This window comes from Centruroides vittatus, unplaced genomic scaffold (genome assembly GCF_030686945.1).
Source record: "Centruroides vittatus isolate TY-2023 unplaced genomic scaffold, ASM3068694v2 scaffold_769, whole genome shotgun sequence".
NCBI classification, from domain to species: Eukaryota; Metazoa; Arthropoda; class Arachnida; order Scorpiones; family Buthidae; genus Centruroides; species Centruroides vittatus.
Window position 1 is genome coordinate 4148606 of NW_027122717.1, and position 26291 is coordinate 4174896.

The following is a 26291-nucleotide window of genomic DNA, read 5'->3' on the forward strand; positions in this document are numbered from 1 at the left end:
TTGATTCAGAAGTGGTGCTGAGATTGCCTGCATCATTAAACAGGAATCATTGACAATGTTGCTATTTAAATTATATTTCAACAAACATGGAGGAAAGATACTACTACTGTTTTTTTAGTATATGTCGCAGTTGAATTTAAATCAAATTAATAAAAACTGTATTAACTGATATTCACATAATATAAATGGCATCCAAGAATTCATCTTTAAAGGTGCTTAAATCAAATTAAATAAAAATTTATTATATATAATAAATTGCATTTGTAGGTATTTTTAACATAAAATACAGCTAAAAAAGTAAAAAAGGCTTTATTTTGAGGCTCAGGAACAGATTAATCCATTTTAAATTGTTTCTTATGGCAAAATTTGTTATTATTTTAGAACAACTTTTAGGAATGAATTATATTTGAAAAGCAAGATTTGACTGTATTATATAATGCTTATTCATTTTTATTCCTTAACTAAAGATACATTATTTAGAATGCTACATGTAAAGAAAAAAAGCATAAGAAATTTAAAATAACCATAAATTTCTCATAACAATATCAGAAGTAAGTCAGCATCTATCTAAACATTTTCACATCAATAAATTTATTTTATGTGATATGCTTGTCTAGTCTTGTGTTCAATTATATGAGCACTAAGGTGGCTTTCCTTTTTTGCTAGACTTATTATACCATCAATAAGGAGGAGGACAAGCTTTAGAAAAACTTTTTATTTCTTTGAGTATACCCAAAGAAATAAAAAGTATAATAAGTCTAGTGAAATTTATTTTAATATTAAAAGTTTTTAATACACAGATTGGAAAGTAGGACAATGTAATTGAAGTAGTTCATTAAAATGGAAATTAAATGCTTAATATAATTGAAATATTTAATTTCTTCTAATAAAATTTCCATGATTGCATAACTCATTGTTATGGAAATAATAGTAAGAAAGAATACTTGCCACATACAGATAATACAAATTGTTAATTATCATATAACAAAATGATAATTTTAATAGTTTTTGTCAGTTTCTCAACATCTATAAAAGGCCATAATAAATTCAAGATTAAACAAGTAATTATTTATTGTGACATTAAAATTTGATGCCCAGTACAGTGGCAATCATATATTTAATTTATTTAATTTCAAATGTATGCTCTCCACCTTAAATTAGTACTGTAGTATCTTGCTCCTGTACTGTATCTGTACATCATACTTTTCTGTCAGCAATGGAGTCATGCCTGTGATCTATCTAACTCCTTTCAAGAAAAAATTTTTAAACTGAAACAACATGACTTCCAGTTTACATTGGGAGTTCATATATAGTTAAATTGGGACCTCCTGCCCCTAAGCTTTCCATATCTGGTCTTATTATCTAACACCATTTAAGATTAAAAAAAGATGGATAGATGATAGTGGGAATTTATAGGCAGACCTATAAATTGACAAATATTTAATATGTCATTATAGGTCTGCCTATAATGACATTAAATATTTGGGTGCAATTTTTTCAAATTGCAACCCAAATATTTAATATATGTCATTGTAATAAAAAAAATTTAATATTCTTACAAGAGTGTTAAAAAAATTAGACTAAAAATCCATGAGAGATAATTATCTCTATCATTAAATGCTTCTGATAATTATATTAATTTTGTTATTTATAAAGTGTTATAAAGTTTCTTCTTTAAAGTAAAATAATATATTAATTAATAAACTGCAGTAATACTAGATGAAAAGAAATTTTATTCTTATATCAATGAACTTGAATTGAAAAAATATAAAATTAATTTACAGAAATAAATTCATATCAAAAAGAAGTGAGCATAAATATTTCTTTACACAATGATGAATTTACCATTTTATAATAAAATATAGTTGTTACTCATTACTTTTATCATCACCAAGCTATAGGCATAATTGTAAATGAATCTAACCTATTCATGTCATTAACATCAAATTTTATCTTAAAAAACTGCACTAATTAGAATTAAATCTCTATATTCCAAGATTTCAACCAAGATTAGTGGTTATAATTATAAGCATGTTTTAGTATTTCATTCTATTATTATTAATTTTTCATTTCATCACTATCTTAATGGTATGGCATGAAAATGAAATGTTTATTGACAGATATCATACAGACTTAATTGATTTTTCCCATGTAAGCCAATGTTATAACTACAGTTAATCTCCTTACAAAAAATGTTTAGGGATATTACCAATTTATTGAAAAATTATGATTTAATTTAATTAATTTTTTTTCAACTGCATGAAAATACTATAAATACACTCAAAAAATTTGAAGACATCCAGTTAATAAAGTAGTAATTAATACATAATATAATGATAGGACTAATACAGTAATTTTAAAACAAAAAATATTTATACTAATCTAAAGAACACAAGTGCTCCAGACTCTAGAATCCCTATATTTGAGGTTCTTGGATCCTAACTGCTTGGCTGACCAGAGATACACAAATACACAGTTACAGAATTGAATCATTAAAATTACAACTTATTTGCCTTATTAAAGGAATATAAGCTTGATGTTTAACATTGATAGTATATTGGAAGTCAAAGATAGAGATTCAGTCAATTGCCTTTTGTTTTTATTTGAAAACAAAAGGCAATTTAAATTAACATATATGTCACAATAGTTAATGTATATAAATACCGCTGTTTTGTTATATAAATCTCAGAACTGCAATTACGTTTATACACTTTATATAATATGAAACAATGGTCATTTTAGTTTCAGATGCTGCGAGAACGACCTTGATACGTTAATATAAATTTAACTTTAAAATTTCAACGTAAATTACCTTGAAAAGTATAAAAAATAAAGGCATAATCGTTTAATTAAACGATTATTTTAGGCAGTATTTTGATCATTTATCAAGCATATGTTCTACAGATCAAATGGAAACAAAACACATTTGCTAATAGCGAAAATTTTATTCGTGACTAAATAAATTTAAAATTTATAATGACGCTCGATTCTATTCACTATATATCCGAATTTCGCAAGAACCGTCAGAACCGAATAAGTAGTTAATCAACTTCGCACGTTCTCATTCCTTCCGGCGAAAATGCCGTAATCTTCTTAGACAGAACATGCTGAACGAAGACGAATTTGGAAATAAAATATTTCTTGTTCCTAATATTTTTAAAATAATATTTGGAGAAGAATTATAAAGATTTTAATTAATAAATCTTGGAAACGATATAGCAAGTGAAATTTGCTTTTATTCTTAGTTTGATTTTTGCCTCTATATCCAGTAATATATTGATTTTGTGATAAATTATCAATATTTCGGTATACACATTCTTGCAGACGTTTTGCCCTGCAATTATTTAAAATCAGTAATTTAGTAAAATAATTTTCAACGATATTTAGCTTGAATCAAATAGTAGGCTAAATCGAAAAAACTGCTAGCGTCCCTGACAAGTACACCGCACCCGCATAGTGCGCCAATCAAAAATATTTTCGATACCAAGTAAATTTGAAAAAATTTATATGATAATTAAGCGTATTAATATGCAGGCAAAATTCCAACGTCTTTAAAAATTCCTTCGAAAAACGTAAACGAAAAAAGAGTGTAGCTATAAATAACGGCACAGAGAATCCAGATACTGTGTCTTCACGTGCGCTCCCAAATACTAGAAATTCTTTTCTAAACACCGTATTTTATTGAAAATAAATCAGCTGAGTAGTGTGTGTCATTTACATTTATACGTTAAACTCGTTCAGTATTAAAAACTGGAAGACATGTTTAATTTTTTGAGTGTCATATTATTCTCCTCTCGTTATAAAGACCCTTTACATAAACAAAACTTCAAAGTGTTTAGACTTCCAAAAAATTATCTGTTTTAAGAACTGGGAAGAATATATATCAAATTCTAGTCAGTTCCTCCCCCCTTTAAATTCTTAAAATCTTAATTTCAATTCTATTTCACTGACGAAGGTGCTGTGTTGATGTTATCACCTAACGTTAAAATTTGAATAGATGAATTCAATTTACTTTTATAAATATAAAGAAAAGCATATCCAAATGTACTTATTCTTGTTTAAATTTAACTCAGGCATTATTAATTTTTCAAAAATAAAAAAAAGAAACATTTTTGTCTTAACAAAAGCACAAGCACGAATGAATGCATTGTTACTTAATAATGGTTGAATATATTTCTATACGGTGTAATACAATTATATCAGATCGAGGACATCACATTCTTTAACGTTGAACAAGCAGAATGCTAACCGATATAAGAAACCGTAATATCTATTAAAAAACGGTTACCTAAGTATTTTACTCTGATATTCAACCACACTCTAATGTAAATGAAAATTTTAAGTAACCCAAGTTATAAATGTATCTCCAAATGTAATAACCTTCTTTGAGTAACACGAGCAAAACAAAACAAAAAAAAAAAAAAAAAAAACACGGAGTTAAAAAAATTCAATTTACGTGAATCTTTTACATAAGCTTCTAAAATTTTTGTCCCACTTTTTCGTTTCAAGATTACGCAAGTGCTGAAAAAGCTTATAAAAACACAGCGAGTATGCCTGAATATACTATCATTAATTCTGCTCTAAAATAAAAAAAGTAACTAATCTTCCGGATCTTCTTTACAACAATTCGAAGCAGTGTTTGTCAAAGTATTGGAAAATTAAAAATAAAGACGCATTTTTAACATCTTTTTAAGTGGAACAACTGAGAAGAGTACGTATATCGCATACTGATGAAATAAGTTTTTATTGTAGAAAAAAGATTCTGTTGAAACGACAGTGTTTCTGTCAGGATCAAATTATTCAATTATTTTAGTTAACTTTGTTTTTTATTTTTTTAATTTCCTCAAAATGTTTAAAATAACAAAATTATACAATACAGGTATACCTCGCCTTACGTCGGTAATTGGTTCCAGGAGAGGCGACGTAAGTCGAATTTACTTGTGTAGTTACGACGTAAGTCGAAACTACGGTGGAAAACGCCAATAATGAGCACTTAAAGACAGCTAAATAAGACGACAACACAGAAACATGTTTTCATGTTTCGTTCTCTAGGATTTATGATGATTATATTAACATTTACTGTAAATGTACATATTTTAATATGATTTTATGTGCTTTTAACGCTTTTCTAGCGATATTACGACTTCGATATTTGTGGCGGACGGATGTAAAGTCGAATAAATGACTTAAACTTGATTTTTATTTTTCCATATACTTTTTTGACAAACGACGTATAATCGAGAACGACGTAACTCGAGGTATACCTGTATTTATAATTTTGACTGAATACAACAGAAGTATTACGAGTAAATTAATTAAATAATAAAATTCCAACTCGATAGATAATCGTTGGTTATTATATTAGTGAATAAACAGTGACTTTTATATTTTAAAATCTTTGAGAGCAACAAATTCAACAGAAATGAGAAAATGATAGACATTAATTTTTGTCGAATCCAAAAAAGAGATATGGTCTTGACCTAATTTTATAAGGTCAAATATTAGCCCTAACCTTAAACTCTCGTTAACTTTTCTGCTAAGTTGTAGACGAGATCGATTTATTAAATTAAAAATACTTAAAAGTGATGATTTTCAAGCATTTACTATTATTAATGTAATTCAAACCATAAGAATGTTAAATGCATTAATAGACGTTAGAAAGCCTTAACTTTTACTAGAAAATACCGTTTCAATATATTTTTATATATACTGTATATATAGACAAGCCACCTTGCAAGCCGTTTTACGCCTGTCTGCTTTGATGTTTACTGCTCATACCGTTAAAACTATATAAGATAAACACACCGCTATAAATTTAATAACCCTTTTAAATTAATACCAACTGAAGATGGACTATTTCCAATAGTCAGAAATGCATTTTGGTTATTTATGTTCATTACTCATACTGATGTAATCGTTTTTATTGTACACCCTTTTTGTTTTATTAAATGTTCTACATTGATTCCTGAGTGTTTGTGCCTATTATCACTGGTGTGATAAGCCTTGTTATCATCTACTTCACGTTAGTAGATATTCAATTTAATTTAATTATTTTTATATAATCAGAAATGTGTAAGATTAATTCAAAATGTCCTCGAATTATAAAATCTTTCAATTTAAAAAAAATAATAATAATAAATAAAATAAATTTCCTGTACAGTAGTTAGGACATACCTGTGATGTTCTGATAGACATGTAAATACAATACTGAACAGAACTGCGAAATAAAGAATATTACGAGGACTGAAATTAACTCATTTCAAAATGATTATATACTAATCAATTTAACTAATTAAACTTTTTGTATAAACGTATCTCTGAAGATAAATATGGGAAATCGACGCAACTCTCAATCTTCATGTAACATTTTACAAGCTTAGTATTTCTCTATCAAAATAGACAGAAATGTAAGCTAAATTATAAGGATTTCGAATCAGTCCCTTTTTAAATTAAGAACGATAGAAGGGTATATAGAATATATATTTTTGATATCTTCCCAAAAAAGAGATCAAATCTGAGAAATATTTTGGACAATGAACAATATTATCTGTCAATATTTTATTATTTGGGAAATGCTAATGAGTGTGTCGAGGGTTAGGGACCGTCCATAAATTACGTAAGGTATTTTGGGAATGGTGGTGGGGTCAAGGATTTTTATTTGAATAAGTGCACTACTCCTATGGGTATATAACACTAAGAATACATAAACCAAACTAGAAATTAAAAATAATCTTATCTTCCATATTTTTTGAACATAATTGTAAAAAGTATCAAACAGTGGCTTCTGAACAAGCTTATCGAGTGGATATGGCCACCTGGAACCAAGCGTAAAGATTTCTAATTTCAGAATAAGTCTATCTTGATCGTAAATTGGACAATGATAGATCATATGGTCGACGGTGTCTAGGTTTTCTGTAGAGCAAAAGCAAGAGGCAGTTTCTGTCCGGTTATACATGCTCAGTAAATAGTTGAGCAGTAGCAAACGTTAAATCTCTAAGTGGTGACGAGAACCTGCATTCAACACTAGGAAAATAATCTTATTATTCTACCAGTTTTACTGCTCAACTATTGTTGATTCCACTTTTGCATAGCGTTGTCATAAATATAATTTTTAAGGCTGCTGCGTGAGAGAGGGTTATGAGTGTAGTCCAAGTCAGTGTCCTTTCCAGCTCACTTAGCCTCAAAGTCGGCTTTTTCATTTCCTAGTATGCCCGTATGGCCACGAACAAACGTAAAAGTTATCTTATTTACAAGATTTTTAATATGTTGCTGGATATATGTGATTTTATTGCTATTGAAATTGGTATTTATTATAAATTTTAGGACGGACTAAGAATCACTGTAAATGTTGATAAACAGAGTTTTGTTTGGTAGTGAAGTGGCCCACTGAACAGCTTGGTAGACAGCGTCTTCTTCAGCTTGATACGTGGGGGTACCCTCTAACTTATTTTGGGCAAAATATGTCAGTTTGGAGGAAGATACAGATACTTGAGCGGACATGAAGGGGCTTTTGGACCCATCTGTGTAGATATTAATGTCTGCATGGTTATCCATGGAGGAATGTACCCTGGGGATAACCTTGTTTACAGGGTGATGATCAGAGATAGGGTAATTGCAATATGGTAGCATTTGAACAGCCGTAGATAGGAGTAGAGACTGTTGTTGAGCTTTGATGTTTGTAGTTCTGATGTAGTAGTTCAGAATCTTTTCTACAATACATAGTGGCAAAGGAAGGAGCTCTGCTAGAATCAGAGGGGCATTGGTAGAAACAGTTCTGCAGCACTTTGAAATTCTGATGGCAAACTGTCTTGGAAGAGAGAGTAATTTACTTGCTACTGAATTTTCACTAGTTACATGATCCCAGCTATAGGCCGCGTAAAGTAGCATTGGTTGTATTGCCCCATTATATACAGTTTTATAAGCTTTATGATTTAGTTCCCCGGTGCACCTAGCACATTTTATCAGCATGTAGTTTATTTTCTTGGCCTTAGCCAAGATGTAACCAATATGGCAAAAGAATGTGGTTTCTATTTTCTCTTGTTTTATTTTGTATGAAGTTTCTGTTTACACGTGCATTAGCTGGTCGATCTGTCAAAGTTTTTTGCGTCCTTTTGTGAAAATTAAAATTAATATAAAAATGAATATTATGATGTTGATTAATGATGATAATAAAAAAATTGTTAATAATTAAAAAATAAAGTTCTTAAAATAAATTGTTCATTTGAATTCATTAAATTTTTATATTTTAAAATTTGTTTACATAGTCTTTTATAAATAATAGTACATATTAATTAACTAATTATTAATTATATATTTTGGACCTAAAGTTTTTAGGGTTTCATTAAAAAAATTTATTTTCGGTAAAACATTTCTATAAAATTATGCCTAAATATTACGTAAGATAGGGAAGGGGAGGGGGATCAAAGAAAATATTACGGTTTCTTACACAGGGGTGGGTGGGGGTCTAGAATGGCCAAAATCGCCCTTACGTAATTTATGGACGACCCCTTAGAGGAAAAAGCCGGAAATTTTTTGGAGATCTAGCAATATGGTTCCGGAGCTCGTTTTCTAAATCAAAGAGTAAATAATAAACGGTCCAATTATCGAAATGCTTATGAAAGTGATTAAAATATCTAGACACAAGGAAAAATGGATTTAAAGGTTTGCATTTCAATCGAATTAAAAATACTGATAAAGCCTTCTAAGTTTGTCCACGTTCACAGTAGTCGATAATCGGTATCTGAGTGAGTGAAATAGACAAAAAATTTTCTACACAATCGTGCGGGAAAAAGAAAAAATGCTTTATTCCATATAAAACAAAGTTCCATCACCGTTTTTCTTATTAGACACACATTTTAAGTAAAGTGCTTAAATAAAATTTGTTTTTGGCAGGCAATGATACTCTACTTTTGGACCAGAGACCAAAAATGAGAGAGTATATCAGAATCATATTTATGATTTCTTGCCTTTCACAATGCCATTTTACGCCATTTTAGAGTTTTCCACTAGGTGGCGCTGCTTGTAGTATACGTTTCCTTTTGTTTAAGAACTACCGTGAATCAATAGCGAGGTTGAGGCCGAATTAAACACGAAAACGTATACGTCGGACGTTCAGCGCCGCTTTCTTGTAAGCCTAGAAGTTTGACAATGGTGTTTGGAATGTCGAGCATGATTCCACTGACTTTCCAAACGCCATTGTCAAACTTCTAGGCTTACAGGAAAGCGACGCTGAACGTCCGACGTACACGTTTTCGTGTTTAAACCTTCGGCCTCAACCGCGCTAATAACTAGTGACGTTAAACACTGGGCGAATGCCTGCCGGCGGATCCCCTCCGGGAGGAATTCATCGGGAGCACGAATAGTCTAACGCCACTTAGTGGAAAACTCTAAAATGGCATAGAATGCATTGTGAAAGGCAAGAAATCATAAATATAACTTTCTTATTTTTCGTCTCCGGTCCAAAAGTAGGGTATCGTTGAACCTGTCTCGGTCCCGAGTTAAGATATATACTCAAAGTCCCGAAATTCTATAGGGTGCAATCAATATATAACAGCCCAAAAATTTTGTTTAAACTCATTAATATACCTCAGAAACTGAAAGATGCTAAGTGGTAAGTAGGTTACCTGCTTACTGGTATATCACTTAAAGTGCAATATAATATTTCTTAAATAAATATGAAAACAAAAATGAAAATTAACGGAACTTTTTGACAAGAGAAACTAAACTGTATGTAACAACACTTTCCTTTTTTTCTTTTACTCTACCGAATAAGGCAAAGATTTATAAAACTGGACATTTTTTTAAAAATATTTTTTCTGCTCTGCGGGCATTAAGAGGGCCTCTTTTAGCAAGCCCATTATGGGTTCGGCCAGACGCTCAATGGGGTAGCCGGCTGGTGAGGGACAGGCCCGACATACCTCGACGGACCACCCTCCCCGAAAATTTCCTGAGGATTTTTTCGATTTACCAGGACTCTATCCCGGGTCCCCAAGAGCAGTAGGATGCTAAAAACTGGACATGTTCAGGCACATTTATTACTGGTGTTGGTCCAGAGCAAAGAGCGGTCGTTGTAATTTTCCAATGACAATGGACCAGATCTCTTATTTAAGTTGTTTTGTCAACAGTAGTACATTTTACCGTTATAAAGTCAACAATCGATAGTTGTGATCAATGTGGCTTGTATTAAAAAATATTTTACCTAATAATTCATTCTTCCTTACATTAAATCCAACAATGTCAGTTCATTTAAAAGTTTTTCCTCATCCTCGATTCAGATAGAACCCACTCTAAGGTTCTCACTAAACTTTATAATGATTTTTTAGACTTTATAACCTAGAGTACATTATACAGGCTTAGCCTTTTTTGCGAAACGAAAGACTGGTATAAGCTGAAAAGACACAAACAATTCACCAGCCTTTTTAATCGCATATGAAATCACACTGTGAACGGAGTCTCTTTCACATTGTCTGTGACTAGTGATAAAGAAACGAAGACTCACTTCATCTAAGCGTTTCAACTGCGAAATAATGTATATGTTATGTAAGAGCTGCCACGATGTAATTCTGATTTTGTCTACCACACCAATCGGATAATAAATTAGAAGTGTAGAACTTCCTTTAATACGGGTATTAATTTTTCAAAAGACAAAATATATTAAAAGCGGTGGTCGTGTGACTGGAAAACATGGCGGCTTAATGTTTGACCTTGAAACATTTCCCGTTGAGTCTCATTTCACTAATCGGGGTATAGAGAAAGAAAATTCCACATAATTTCCGAATAATTTTGAGACGAAGAGGCATAAGTCTACGTTTTTAATGATAAAGGCGTATCTAGTGTTTATGGCGTCTCTCGAGAAAAGTCCATAAATTACATTTTCATCAGATATTTGAGAAACACCCGACGTTTATCATTCCATAGAATGCAAACGGTGTTACATAGAGATACGCAGCTCCATCACAACACAAAGGACCCAGGCTTATATTAATTTAAAGGCGTATCTAACTCATTTTGTCCAAATCTCGAGATAGGCTACGTCTTTACGTATTTTCATCGACGATGTATAAATTCATTATACAAATGATTTTTAAGAGAATTAAATAAACCAAATATTATTTTTGTGCCATAAATGGATTTCAAATTATTCAAATCATTAAATTCTAATTTTTTAAAGTTTCACTTGAATATTTTAGTCTAGTTTTATTTATACTATACATAAAACAATCAAAATACTATTGTTTAATCTCATTACAGATTAGAACTGATTATCTGAGGTAATGGGAACCAATGTTATCTCAGATAACTGAAAACCTAGATGACCATGGTCATTTAAAATTAAATACGAATACAAAAAAATTTATATGGTATCGCTTAAGCCTCTTTTTTGTACATTAGTGAACTTAATCATATATATGAACAATATTTTTACGTTATTTATTATACATCTGACCCATAAAACAGGCGTGTATTATTGTAGTTACATTGGTTACATTTTAATATGAATTTGTCTCATATTAAAGTTAAATGGTAAAATGTAACAGGAACAAACCATTTTGTTTTACGCATTATCATTTTAAACATTTTTTTATGAATTATAGTTTAAAGAAAGTAGCGTATTCACTTCGCATTATCCAAAACGAGTCTAAACCTCAGTAATTTAATAACTAAAAAATAAATATAGTAGAATCCCAAAATGTTTATTTTCTAGTTATTAAATTACATCATGCTTTTAAGTTTATAACATTATATTCTGTTTTTCACTTCGAATTATTGTGGAAATGTTTTGAAATATGATACACAGGAGGTAGGCTATTTATAGTAGTAGCTTCATCATATCCTTGTATTTTTATATGTAATGAATCTAGTATTTTTATATAACAGGTATTCTTGCGATGTTTCCAGACCTTGGCAATCTCCCTTGTCTGATTTATGATAATCTACCCAATTTTTTGGATCTGTGACAGTTTAATTAGAATTCCAGCGACATACTATAATTTTTAAAATTCATTTCTAATTAAAAACTTGTTCATTTTATTGTCTGCTTAAAATGTAAAATAAATTGCGGTTGCTTTTAAAAAAATTGATAATATGGAAGTTAAATTTACTGAGACGAAAATTCACAATTTTACAAATATACTATTAAAATATATATATATATTTGAATCGATGCTTAAAGAGCTGGCTGGTATCGGTCTTTAAGCTGATAAATCTCAACGTTATAGAAGCTTCAAAGTTGGCGGCATACGTATAAACGCACGCAGCTGTTTTGAGGGAATGGTATGCCGATACTGCAAATTTTGCAACAATTGGCATTAGTGAATGCCTCCTCTCTTCGGTCGGTAATATTAATTTAAAAGATTAATGAAATTTTTTAAATAAATAGAAAAAAATTTTTTTAATTCAAAATTCGAAAAAATATTTAATATTTCCGTGATTTGATGGATTTGAAAATTTCGTATATTTGATGAATTTTAAACCACGTTTTAAAATTTCAGTTTTATTTAAGTAGAGATTTGTTGTATCAAAGATAAAATTTAAGTTAATTTTTCTGGTTTCTTGAGGATTTAATCTCGAATAACTGAATAAAGAAAAACGTACACATTCATTTTTCATAAAACTCGTTAGTCTTATCAAACTGTTAATAACAAGAATGCTGTAAAAAATTCTTGTCACATCTAAGAAAAAAAGGAATTAGATATTCCGTTCATATTTTTTATCATCTCTTTAATATGACGACGAAATAGTTTAATTCAAATCTGAAAAGAAACAATATAAAAACATTGTGAATGATTACAACACAAATTATGCTAAATTAAATGATTCAAAGTATTTCACAATTAAAAAACGAAACAAATGCAGTGTTGTCTCATTGATATTTCATACAGACAACAAGCAACTAATTTTAAATGATGAATTACATATCTATTATTACATCTTAAATAATGTCAACTTAATATTTTACCTGGAAAGTTCTCCACAGCCATTTCTGTAGAATAATTACGCTTGTCTCTGAATCTTTTAAATTTAACGAAAATTTATTCCTGCAATTCTCGAAACTAGATGATCACTAAGATTTTTGAAAATGTCTCTTAATCATTTAAAGAAAAGTTCAGTCAAATATTTCAAATCTTGGAAGATAAATTTACATTTTTAATTTTTAAAACCCGTTCTTTTCTTTATTTGAAATTTATTTTTACATAAAAATATTTTATTGAAGTATTAATATCTAAACACTGATTACAAAAGTAATTTTGCAATCAAATTTTACGGGATCAGTTAAAATTATGCACAGAATTGAATTAAATTCTGATCTAGATATTTTAGGCTAAATTATAATAGCCTATATTGAGCAATTATTAACTAACAACGTAATCAACTACTGAGTGAGTCAAGTATTCTTTTTAGATCCAAATCTTACTCAACCTTGATGAAAAACTTTTAAAGTTCTATCAAAGTCAAGTAAGACTTAAATCTAGAAAAAATAGAAAATAACTATAAACAGGAAACCAAAAGTTAGTTATATTTTTTATCTCGGTTAACTGACTTTTGGCCCAATGTATACATCATAATTATTAAAGTACAGTTAAATAAATTTCCGGGTACAAATAAACTAAAAATATTTTAGTCAAATCATTTCTCTGCTCCTTAAAATAAATAAACCATAAGAACACAGTAGGCATTTCTAATACAGCCTACATGTAGTATATAAATGTAAACAGGTATTATATAAATAAATCTGGTTTAGATCTTTTTTTTTTCTTTTTGTTTTTAATTCTAGTCATCTTGGTATATTTTATATTGCAAAATACTAAGTTTTTTCTTGTATTTTGTAACATAATAATTTTTATACGTTTTGAAACGCAAAACTTTGTAAATTGTAGTTATTTAATTGTTGTAACAGACCGATAAATCGAAAGAAATCAAACGTTCTTTATATATATATATTCAAAAATCGCAATCATATTTAATGTAATTAATTTAGTAAATGTGTCCTTTTTATTTGCTCATATTGGTTCATATCATTACAGTACAAGTAATAAATAAAACTGAATTTTATTGGATTGATTATGAGATTAAACCACCAAACAATCTGATGTGAATCGGATCCTTTCAAAGCAGAGGAATTCGAGAGAAATTTATCTTATGAAATTACATTATTGATCTCAATTTCATCCAATAACTGGATAAAGTGATCAATAACGTAATGCACAATATATAATACGCTATAATAATGTAAATACAATTTAGTTTAGATTGAGTTCAAATCACTCCTGTACTTCGAAACTTTTATTTTAGAACTGTTAAGTCGTTAAAAAACAACTAACAGTTCTAAACTTTTCAATACCATTCTTTCAATGCTTTTAAAAAAAAATATTGAAAAAATATTTTATTTGCCATGTAACAGTGATGTAACCATTTTTTATATCTTACGCATTAATTGTTATTTCTTTTATTTTAATGTTATTTAAAATTGTTTCTTCTTACGTTTCTTCTTTGTTTCTTTTAACTGGATTTATTGTAATGAGGGCAGTTAACAAAAGTTTTTTTTAAAAAAAACCATACTGTAATTAAATATTAAATAAAATAAAAAATAAAAATCACAAAAATTAGCTTCTTTACAAAACTAAAAATAGCTGCCTAATTAAGTCAGATTCATAATCGTAATCAAGCATCAAATAAGGGACTATGATTATTATTAAATCGAGAATGAGAAACTTTAATTTGTTATAGAGAATCATTTAAAAACAATCATTTTAAAGAAAATTTCAATCGAATATTTCAATTTCAGCTTAAAACACAGAGGAGAAAAATGCGACTATTTAACTACTAATTTTCAAGCCATTTCGTCTTATTATTTTATTAGTTCAAATATTTCAAAACTTTTCCTTGACCGATGGAATAAGATAAATAGATCAATCGAACAACTCTCTCTCTTACTTTGTAAAGGTTAATACGAAATTGAATAAGAACTGAACTTACGTAATGAAGTACTGAATACAGAAGAATACAATTTCCTGTGATATATTTTTCGATTTTCAATCTATCTAAAATCTTAACAGTAATTCTTTTCTTTCAACCAAATTCTTCACTTCACATAGTGTCAAACTTTAAGCAATTTCTTTAAACAATTCGATAGTTTTTCTTTAAAAACAGTTCTTTAAAAAAAACGCGCAAGAAAAACCATACAATAGCAATGTTTAAAAAATATGAAATCTTTTTTTCATAAATTTTTCGTTAACAAATTCTAAATAAATTCAAAAAAAATCACTCGATACCTACAAAATAATTTTTTAATACACAAATTACATCGCATATAATATTAATGGCTGACTAAATAAGATTTCCAGTTCGGCGATTTTAACGCTTCGTCGAACTACAAGCGGTACTGGATATGGTATATTATTTCGTAATTAATTAGATTATTTTTAATACACGAATTCCCCCTTAAAATTATGTAATATTTAATTATATTATAATAGACCAAATTTCTAAATGTCCAACATTTGTACTGTAAAATATACGATATAAACAATAGAAAAAAAATAATTTATCTTAACAGAATACATACATAGTAACTAAGTTTTCATATTTTTGTGTGGCATAGTTTTTTCTCGTGTATTTTACACGAGAAAAAACTGTTTTTATTTTAAAATGTTTCAAATATTATTTTTCCAAGTAACCAGTATTAAATTCAATGTTAAATTACTATTAAAAACAGAATTTAATTTAAACTCCGTTAAGTCATTAATGCTTCTTCCTCTCTCAAAACAGAGTTATCGTCACAGTTTTTGTGAAAAAACAGCGAAAATAATAAACAAAACAGTTTCCTATTTTTTTAATCTCATAATTCGTAACATTTATCATTTAATTACATCGTATCATCAAGAGTCAATTAAGTCTACCTGCATATAGGACATAAAGCACTTACGTATTCTGAAGATTTGGTCTCTTATTTGAAACCAACTTATGGCGTATAATCTTACAAACTATCTATTCAGCAACTTTCTCCACACCTTCCTGTCCAGACACACTCATGCCTCTTCTAGTACTCTTCCTCAATTCTCTTTCTGACCTTACGTTCTATACTCGTCCACTTGTTCCGACTAAGACTTTCTCGGCCTTCCTCTACTTCGCTTCCCATCCATCTTTCCCATGTATACCCTCTTCAATAATTCTTTTATTCTCTCAACATGGGAAATCGACCCTATGATAGTTCGGCCATCTTTTCAACATAGTCTCTTCTTGTTATGCCACACACTCCTCTCAAATGCCTCATCTCACATGCAGTAATGCGACTCCTATAACTCTTCTGCCATACCCAAGTTTTGCTATCATAACACTGAACCACAGTGTTGAATGAACACAGAAACCGCGACACTCCCATACACAACCATTCGTGGCTCTGGATATCCTTTGATCCCTTGCAAATCTACTTGTAACCACAGCCTGCTCCAAGATCCTCACCTTGTGATGAGCAGGCTTGTGTGATCTCTAGACCCTATGAGCTATTTCAGCGAAAGCTTTGCTACCGATAAGAATACCCATGCTGAACAAGTCAGAGCTATCCTCTGAAGGGTCAGACTAAGGCGGGATCACTGGTCCTCCAGATATGGGGTAGTCTCACGCAAAACCCCCAACCATATAAAAATTTTCTTAGGAGAGGTGGGGCTCCGGACATAGACAGCTGTTCCCCACCAACCAGAAAGCAATTCGTAATTAGACCAATAATTTTAGAACAAACGAGTCAATTTGACTCAGATTTTGTAGTCAAGAGCAACCTGTTTTACGCATTTAAGTGTACGTACACAAAAATTTAAAAATCATTTCTCAAGTAAGTACTTTACTTCGAATAATGTATTTCTGATTCAAGGCATTTCTACCCAGAGCAGCAAGCTGATGCCCTTACCATTCAGCTGCTTCTATGGCATAATCGTTGTATATATAATAAAAGGATTGGGAGTTGAGTGCTATTGTCTTAGTATCAATAATAAAAACAGCTCCTTAAGAGGAAGCTACAAGAACTGAGTATTTTCAGTAATTCGTACGAAAGAAATGTTTATAATAATAATTTATTTGCTAGTCAGTAGCACCTTCGATTATTATGAATTTAGATAAGACACTTTAAAACAGTTTTAATACAACTATGATAGTTTCAGGATACAGAATGGTGATAACCTTGCATCTAAGTGCATCTAACCTTGCACCTAATCTTAATTACCGATAGAAGTCTCATTTGTTAGTCACGAATTTCTCTTATTTTTCATTAATCGGGCAACGATGAACTCTTATCTTTTGCATAATGGTTAAAAAACAGAATTGATCAAGTTACAAAATATGATATGTAGCCTTGATTGTTTTAATCATGGAAATATTGCGGAAATTTAACGAAAAGCGTAGTTTTTGCAGCTACAAGTAATGTATGAAAAAGTAACTTCGTTCTGAACTCTGAACTGACGCACATTTCTCAACCGGTATAAAATCTGCTAATACTTTTGTTGTGTTAAAAGAAAGCCTTACATATCGGCGATATAGGATGATAATGTCATTTATCAAATAACCAAGCTGCTTTCCGTCATTGGTTTTTAATTTGATTTTGCAATAAATTATTTATTAAAGTCTTGAAGGTCTTATTTCGTTTTCAGGACATTAAATTAGATATTTCATTAGCAGCTAGAAAGTGGAATTCGAGGATTCTCATTTCCAACAGGGATCAGATCCGATCTAGATCTTCACAATTCCTTTCAAAGGTTCGTTCCATATACTGCAAGTAATGCACATAATGAACCAAATAGCCTTCAGCATATAATCTCATGTTAAATAATCTGTAATATTGTGAATTTAAATATCTGTTTTCCAAATACGATCATACAGAACGTCAAATAATCACATAAATCATCTTAAAGAAAACAAAAACATCGAAATCAAACTCAATAAAGAGCAAAGCTGCTTTTACGCATATATTTTTATTGGACAGCTATTTATAATATAAAATCTGCGAGTCCGAAATTTCAGATACTATATTCGATTTTAATTGGATAGTTCTATTTAAGGGACTACCATGTAACGACGTGCAAGGACGGAGTTATAAAAGAATGGTGTGGAAGCCACATCGGAAACACTTTTCTCGGCCATTGGTACTCAACCAACAAAATTCCAATTTAATCATTACTGACACGAAAAATTCCGTTGACAACCAAATAGTAAGTGGATGGAACCGATGGTAGATGAATGGTTGCACTAATAATATACAGTATAAACAAAACTAGTGAACTAAACTACCATATGTTCAATCAAAAATAGTGGAATTACAGTATCGTATAGATGCAACTTTTTAAACTTAAGCCTTTCTGATTATCAGTGTTGCTGGCAAAACTTTCGAAAGAATATTGCAAGCATCTTTTACATATCTGGGCAAAAAATTAAAAAAAACCAACATAAAATTTTATTTGTATTCATAATTTTAGTAAACAAGGTTCAAAATTTTATCCAGAAAGAACTTCTGTTAATTACCTTCGATAAATGAACCAGTTGTTGTAATACGATAAAGCGTATCAATCAACTACCAATAACGATAGATACAAAGTAATACAGTAGCACTCTGAATGTTCCCTTAAAGTAATTATAATTGTTCAAACCACAGGTAAGGCAATATAGATTTGATCTTAATAGCGATTTCTCCGCCCCAAATGTCTATAGTAATTCTGAAAATCTCGTTCGAAAGAAACTTGATTTCTTGGATAGTGTGCAAAATTTCAGGTTTTTTAACGTAAATATAAGCAATTAAAAGTGTAAAAATCGAAAAAACAGGTGTATTTTCTTTTCTTCGGCCACCACTGCAGACGCTTCTAGAGAAGAAACCATTGGGCCTATTAAGCTCAAATTTTAAACTTAAGCCTTTCTGATTATCAGTGTTGCTGGCAAAACTTTCGGATCGATATGTCAAAGTTTACACGGTTCCCTGCAGAACTATTTTATTTTTATGGCTTAATAGACCATTTTTATGGCTTGTAAGGATAAAATTGCACAGAAACGAATGATTTTTATTCAACACATTATCCAGAATAACAAAAGCTCAAATTTATGCAAATTAAAATTTTTTATAACGATTTTACTAATGGCATATCGAAAGAGTTCGGTCGGCGGCCGTCGTCCAGTGAACTGTATAATTCGTCATGGTCTTAATCCTGATGTAATAACAGAATCAGTAGGGTAGATGTACCAGTTTTGGCCAGTGTAGTACCAGTTCTGGCCAGAAAATCAAATTTAACTTAAAAATATAATCACAAATGAAACAAACTTTTATTGTTAACTGTGTGAACAGTTAACAATAAAAGTTTGTTTCATTGGACAGATTTGAATATGTGGTGATTATATTTTTAAGTTAAATTTGTTTTCTGGCCAGAACTGGTACACTGGCCAAAACTGGTACATCTACCCTAATCAAAAACAATTGATATCCAAACAAAAACATCTTAGATGCAAAAAAATTGCGACAATATGGATAACAGTCAAATATTTTTTTTTTTTCTCAAAAATTTTTCTTCGTTAAAGATGAGCTTGGCGATTCGAAGTAATAGCAAATTTTAGCAAATATTAATACAGGTAAAAATCTTGTGGTTACCGCTTCGAAACGCCAAGCGTATCTTTACCAAAGAAAAACTCCTAAAAAAACCCGACTATCATCCAAATTGTCACAATTTTTTACATTTCAGATGTTTTTGTTTGGATTTTGTATTTTTTCTATGAATATTTTAAATAAAGTCGTTTGTAATTGTTATTTTTACGTAATCATAACTGTAATGCTCTTGGAAATATTTTGAATAGTGAATTTTATATTTCACCACACAATTATTTCCAACTATTTATCTAAAATCAGTTTCAGTACAAAATTATTTGACGTTTTACCTGCCTGATTACTTATTGCATTGTTGTTACTACGGTTTCTCAAACGGAATATCGGGATCTCGGTTTTTTAACCCTGGAAATATCCCGGAAAATCCCACAAATTTCTTAAAAATTCACTTTTTTCTTTTTTGTGTTAAGGTTGAAGAAATTTTGCAAATAGGAAGTATAATTAAATCATAAACTATCAGAATACATTTGTATTTATTCATTTTAAACCTACTTATTCGTTTTTAAATTTTTGCTTGTTATGACATCTCATGGATTGTCAATAATCAATATGTATTTGTGGCAGGACTGAAAATTCTTTACTTGCCAGAACCTGTAATATCTTGAATAATTGCGCCGATATTGTCATAATTTTAACTATGCCCAGTAGCTTCGATAACTGCATTGTGCCAGGTTGTGAAATTGGGATAGAAAGTACGAAGTCTGCAAATATGAAGTTTTTCTTCATAAACCTGATTATTAAAGCCAAACGAACTGTCGAATTATCGGGCTATAAGCTTGATACCGCTATTAAAGCAGCCGAGACAGACAAATCAAGAATAGTTCAGAACAAAAGAAGTACTGCAACGCTTCTCGAAAACGAACTAGAAATCTTCGACGCTACAGCTGAAAAAACACGTAACATTTGTCCTCTCTTAAATGCATTAAGACGATTCCACCCACATCCATTGAATTGGAAATGGCATTTTCAGTGGCAGGACTTTTCATTATTAAAATAATAACAAGATTGAGTGATCGGAGTATTGACCATCTTTGGTTTTCAAAATCTTATAAAAATTTACAATAATATTTAGTATTATGTTTCATTTAAAAAACGAAAATTACCTGTTAAGTTAGAAGTTTGATCCAAGTTCATTTTTTCTTTAAATTTTCAATTCAATTTAAGGCATTTTTTTTTTGTAAGCAGTTTCCAACAAACTAATAATTTTTTTTCTATTTGTCAAAATTTCTACGTAATTCAATGGTAATTTTTATATATATTTTACACAGCATTATTAATATTATGATTTTGGAGGTTGCAGAACGTATTAAATTACTTTTAAAAATGAAAAATAATTATATCATTCGATTTCAAGATATTTTTTATATTTTAAAAATAATTAATTATATCCCGGGATCCCCGGAAACAGGTCACTTTTTTCCCGGAATCCCAGGACAAGCAAAAAACCTGGAAATGACAAACCCTAGTTGTTACACTACATAGAGTACATAGTATGAATGTCAATTTAAAAATCTCTTAAATTGCGTTTTCTTTCTAATAAACAATAACAAATACTGTTTTGTTCCTGAGGTTGTGAAAGAAGAACAAGAATGAAGACTTATTGTTTCTTCCAAACTGAATGTTTTATTACATATCTAATCATTTAAATTCTATTGAAATTCTACACGAACTGAAATAATCTCTATCTGAAAATCAAAATATCGACAGAACAAAGGCATCATTTTTCTTATCTATTGAGAGAAGTTAACTATAATTCACTTAGAAGTATCAAAGTTTTCACAAGTTTGAATTTTTTCTTGCCACATAAAATTCCTAATAGTAATACAATTAATTGTTAATATTCATTGTAAATGTAAAGACTGAATGGAACGATTTCATTTTAAAATACATTATAAAAAATTTATTTAAAATATGCACTCTCCACCTCAAATCAGTAGTGTTTTTGCCCCTGTACAGTACAGTGTACACCATACTTTTCTTGCTAGCAATTATCTTGCTGGTCATCTAACTCCTTTCAGGGGAAAATTTTTGAATTGAAGTAACATAACTTCAGACTGGCATCAGAAGGTCATATATAGTTAATAAGGGCCACCTCCCATCCCTAAGCTTTCCATATCTGATCTCAACTTTCATGTATCTAATTCCATTCTTGAGATTAAGGATGGACAGACAGAATGAAGTGGGAATTTATAAGTCAAAAATTTTATAAAATTTCAGCCTAATAATAGTTTAGCAGTTTACATTTCACAGCTATACTGTACTTGACTCTACCAGAAAGTACATTACTGCAACTCAAGATCAAGTCAATCAACAAAAATTGTTTTAAAAGGACAATGATTATAGAGGAAAACTCATTATCACATTCTCAGTAACAACATTCCAACACAAATATCTTGCTGATACCTACTATGAAAGCAAAAATCCAGAACAAATTGCATAACTTTCGCAGCTGTTAAAAAATAACTTTTACAGTATATTTTAAATTATAATAAATAAAATTGTGTTTGGTACCATCTGTTATTACATTTTGTTGTAAAAACTTACGCCTTACTGCAGTAGTTGAAGCATAGATGGGCATCGCCTGTACGCTATGTTGAACCCTTGTCTTTTCGCAATTATTCTATATAAAGGTGCTAAGATCGGGTTGTACGAAAGGAGTACGATATTTTTCCCATTACCCGGTGGATCAGGACAGCTGCCATTTTCATAATTTCTTTCTAGTTGCTGTACCAATCTGCTGTACCCGTGCTCTTTCACCACTTCCTGTAAGTATTCAATTTCCTGCTGTAACGCTTCCTGTGTGGCGCTGTGGGTGTGCGCTCTTTTAACCAGGGACCTGAATTCTGCCATCTTATATCCATACGGGTCACAAGAATCCTCTGGTATGTAAGTTGAGCTGCCTTTCTTGTGACCCATATGGGTATAAGATGGCAGCATTCAGGTCCCTGGTTAAAAGAGCACACACCCACAGCGCCACACAAGAAGCGTTACAGCAGGAAATTGAATACTTACAGGAAGTGGTGAAAGAGCACGGGTACAGCAGATTGGTACAGCAACTAGAAAGAAATTATGAAAATGGCAGCTGTCCTGATCCACCGGGTAATGGGAATAATGAGAAAGCAGCGAAAAATATCGTACTCCTTTCGTACAACCCGATCTTAGCACCTTTATATAGAAAAATTGCGAAATAGACAAGGATTCAACATAGCATACAGGCGATGCCCATCTATGCTTCAATTACTGCGGAATGATAAGGATAGACCAAATAGGGACAAACTTCCTGGGGTATACGCTATCCCAGTAACGGATAATAGATGCAATAAGGAATTGGTGTACATTGGATCCACCAAAAGAGCGGTGGAATTAAGATGGAAAGAGCACCATCAGGAACATTGTACATGGGAGAGCTAACACCTCATTGACGGTTTATGCATCAGATCCAGAAATAATCCCGGACTTCAAGGCCACGAAACTACTGGCTACCACTAAGCATGCAGATCAAATTCGATGGTTAGAGCAGATGGAAATTTATAAGGCCTTCCAATCATCCCAGCCGATAAATGCAAAAGACGAAGTGAAGTTGTCGCTAGCATGGCAGGCCCTACTGCAAAAAGCGAATACGGAGTAAAGGAAAGGAAAGATACTGCTGGTCTTTTTATTGAAGGGTTTGAGCTTTTTAAGATTTTTTAAGTTTTTAAGATTTATAAAGTGAACTTGGGAAGCGTTTCTTTCGGATAAATGTTCTACAGAAGCTAATGGAACAATTTTGAATTTTCGAATGGCACGCGATTAAGAGTATTAAGTATTCGATTTGTCAAACACCAATTGGAAGAGAATTTAGGCTTGAGAATGGACCCAGAGGGGAGTCCGAAAACGTTCGCCGTAGAAAATTAAATAGACTTGCACCGGTTATTAGGTTTGTGTTGGAGTTTTGAACACACATTTAATTCAAAAGATACAATTTCAAACAAATTGTATAAGTATTAAAATACCATTATTGCACTGATATTTATATATATCCTTTTATCTGATTAATGACAAAATTTAACTCATGTTGTCTATCATATGTAACACTTCACATATTGGTTATGTATAGACAGTCTGAGAGGTACCACAAGGTCTAATTTAATAAAAATAAAGTAATACATTAATTGCAGATAAATATTACATATGCCTATCTTTTAAGTAATTGGTTTGATCACTTTTTTGCTTGACTTGATAATCCCCAAATTTATTAGGTATTTATCAATCTTTATGAATATGGAATCTATGTTTTCCATGCTTTTATTAGTATTATTATTTAAATAAAACAAAAGAAAATAAATTTAAAACTTTTTAAAATGTTACCATTTATGAAAAATTTAACTAGTCATAGTTTTTCTATTAATACAGCCAGACAAGAAAATCAACACATGTAATAAAATGAATCTTTGATATTAAATGATATTTGATTCTTAGTAAATATAATAAAATTTTAGAATTTTCATATGACACTCATTTGAAATATTAGCCTAATCTATAATTTTAAAATGCATTATAAAACTAAATTTTTAGACAAGCTTAAATTTTTAATTTGCAAATACAGTAGACATTCAGTTAAATAAATGAAAATTTCTGTCCTGATTGAAAAAATATGTAAACTTTCTTCTTTTATTCTTAGAAAGAATATGATAAAAGAGGAGTCAATAAGTATAGATTAGTTAATGTATGTTATATTTTATTCCTACTTATACATTATTATAAATTTTAATCCATCCTGTACATTGTAAGTTCACTATTAATGTTATAAAAAAAATTCAATTTAGCACACTTTCAGCAGTAGCAGACACCTCTTCCACCAATCAGTATGTTAAATCAAGGCTACTGTATATATTTTGTTTACAATTTAGGATCATTTAAATAAACTATTATTATTTTATTGAAGATTTAATTAAAAATAAATAACTAGATAAAATTTTATATATCTATTAAGATTTATATTATGAAAACCAACCATTAAACAGTACATTCATATTTAATCTTATAACGCACAAGCTGTAAAAACATTATGGAGTTCAAAGTTAATATTATTTCTTAAACATAAAAATTTTAATTTTTGATAAGTGCTTTTGTCCTTATCTAATTAAAGCTTAGCTTAAATATTTTCTACTTACTTAAACCTATAATTTATTTAAACAGATCTAATTGTATTTTGTTTAACATAAAATATCAACTAAGTTATAATTAAGAATTTTTTAAAATAAGAATATACATATTTTGACTATTGATTTCAGTATATAACAATCAACTATTAAATGTTAATTAAATTATTAAAAATTGGTTTTTGTAAAGAATAATTATAAGAACAACTAATGTGCATGTGTGAATGCACACAATGACTGATGATTGATGTTAAATAGATATAGGCATTAATTATTTAATTATTAATAAATTATAAAGAATATTCAAATGACAGTTTATAATATACTTGAGCAGAATATAAAAATGTTTAAATACAAATTTCATATAAATTTCCCTGAAATTTTAAATTATTTTCATCTATTAGTTTTATCATTTTTAAGATTTTTTTTTATAAATCATGTAGTTACTATGCTGAAAACCATATGGATAATAATAAATCCTACTGAAATTTAATAAATAAATAAAATGTTATGAATTTTAAATCTGGAAATCATTTCTTTTTCTTCAATTGTTAAATCCTTATATTTAAAAAATTATTATAAACTACAGTTTATTAGTAAGTTATGTCATGGTACTAAAAAAAACTTTATTTAAAAATAGATTTACTTTATCATATTTATGATAGTTAAATCAAAACTTATATATATATATATATATATATAATATAAGTCTAGTTTTATATGTATTATATTTAAAATTATATTAAATCTTGCATTTAAAGCTTAATAACATTCTAATGCATGCATATTTATTATACTGCAATTGCTTTAAATTATTTTTTGCTTTAACAATTCTAATCTATGCAATTATTATAATAGAAATTATTTAATATATTTAAATAACAATCGTTTTTATAATAAATTAATATTAATAAAAAATAATTCTTGCTAAGTAAATTAATAATCTGATGAATACAACAAAGCTTAGAGAAGAAATCATAAATGTTAATTTAAACACTGACATTTCAAACTTCCCATTAATTTGAAATGGATTTCAAAACAGATTTATGTTAATCTTGTCACATATATGAGATTTCTTAACTTTTCTTTTTTAAATTATCATCATCATCATCATCATCATTATTATTATTAAGGAATGTTCAAAAGAGAGTAGTGCAAAAGTTTATACAGTCTATAGTGGTAATTCTTAACCACATATTAATAAATTGCCCTGCAGTTAGATTTTTAAAATTTACCTCTTGTGTTCATCATCTTGCAAAATGTTAAAAATAAAAAAATCAAACGGTTTATAATAGATATATGAACAGAAATCTTTAAGCAGCTGTTATGTTTTGTTCACAAATATTTGAATTTTCACTCATTCACACACACAAACCCTCACAAGGTGACATTTAACAATTAATATTTTAATTCATTTTTAATAGTGCAGTAGTAGTAACAAAGCTCCCTTTTTAGGACAGTTTAAATGCTTTATCAATTTTATTGCCAAATTAATGACAATCTGATGAAGTATTAGATTT

The 26291-nt window shown here is 29.7% G+C and overlaps 1 protein-coding gene across 1 annotated transcript in view; it reads right to left on the reverse strand.

Moving 5' to 3' along the window:
• The window catches only part of LOC136989787 (acid sphingomyelinase-like phosphodiesterase 3b), a 73444-nt gene that overhangs the window by 45517 nt on the left and 1636 nt on the right, over positions 1-26291 (reverse strand). The gene's annotated exons all lie outside the window — the stretch shown is intronic.